Source organism: Chrysochloris asiatica, unplaced genomic scaffold, assembly GCF_000296735.1.
Source record: "Chrysochloris asiatica unplaced genomic scaffold, ChrAsi1.0 scaffold00139, whole genome shotgun sequence".
NCBI classification, from domain to species: domain Eukaryota; kingdom Metazoa; phylum Chordata; class Mammalia; order Afrosoricida; family Chrysochloridae; genus Chrysochloris; species Chrysochloris asiatica.
In genome coordinates, this window is record NW_006408657.1 from 4,725,028 (window position 1) to 4,726,510 (window position 1,483).

The following is a 1,483-nucleotide window of genomic DNA, read 5'->3' on the forward strand; positions in this document are numbered from 1 at the left end:
GCATAATGTCCTCCAGGTTCAACTATGTTGTGAGGTGTTTCACAGAGTTATCATTATTCTTCAACATTTTTGTAGTATTCCATTGTGTCTATGTACCAAATTTTGTTTAACCATTCTTCTGTTGATGGGCATTTATGCTTCCTCCATCTTTTTGATATGTCTCTTGTTGACAGCATATTGAAGGGTTCTGTTTTCTTAGCCATTCTGCTCTTTGTAGCTCTTGAATAGTATATTTAATCTGTTATGTTCAGTGTAATTATTAATAAGAATGAATTGATTTGTTTTCACTTTTCTGTGTGTGTTTTTTTGTGATGCTGCTGGATTCTTTGCTCCACATAATTTTCTATGTTAAGTTCATTTTATTTGTGGGTTTTCTTTTCATTTTCTTTCTTTTGTGTTAATGTTGACTGAAATCTTTCTGATTTTCCTCTTTTTTTTTATTTTGATGTGCAGATGTATTATCTTTCTTTGAGGTTATCCTGTAATTTATTATTTTTTTCCCTGCTTAAAATAGTCTGTTTTAGTTTTCATCTTGTCTAAATGGGTCTGGTGAAAAAAGATGGGGGTAAGATTCTTATGATTCAGAGTTGAGTAATTGTTATCATGACTAATTGCCATGGTCACAACTGTAAAGGTAGAAATTTTGTAACAAAAACCGTGAAGTAGTTAATCTTACAGTCCAGAAACAAAGGACCTTAGGACCATCGAGGAAAAAGAGCACCAGTGGAATGTGTGACCCTATCCAGAGAAGGAGTGACACCAGAGATGGAGGCAGAGATGGGAACAAGGAGAGAGAGAGAGGCTGAGGACTCTAGACTCATGGAAAGAGAAGGACTGAGTGCTGGCAGCCAGGAAGCAGGCTTTTAGAATGTGCCCTTTGCTTGTGTTTTTGTGCACATCTCACCAACCCCCCAACTCCCCCCCCAAAAAAAAAGAAACGAAAAGAAAAACAGGGAATGGAAGCAAAGACTGTTAAATGATGATGCACGGAGGAGATTGTAATCATTGCAATGAAACAGTGTAAAGCCAATAATCTCCCATGTAAACTATCACTCAGTTCACAATAAAAATACGCACACAAATAAATAAATTAGTTAATTAAAAAACAATTCCTAGAAGTAAATTTCCTTGCTTTTTTCTCTACAATGCAATTTTCAAATTTCTTTTAAACTTTTTCTAATAAACCTGCATGACCACTCACATACACATACACACACAAAAAACAAAAAAATCTACTTGACTTCCTTGTCATTTGGCAGTTCTGTGTCTACACTAGTCCCTCTTTCCTTTATAGTTGACTTAATTATGCATTGTCATCTCTGGTTCCCTATTTTCAGTCTTTTAGGTTTGTTTTCCACCACTTATCTGTCAGTTTGTCGTACTGTGGTGGTTTGTGATTTGCTGTGATTCTAAAAGCTATGCCACTGATATTTTAAATACCAGCAGGGTCACCCATGGTGGATAAGTTTCAGATGAGCTTCCA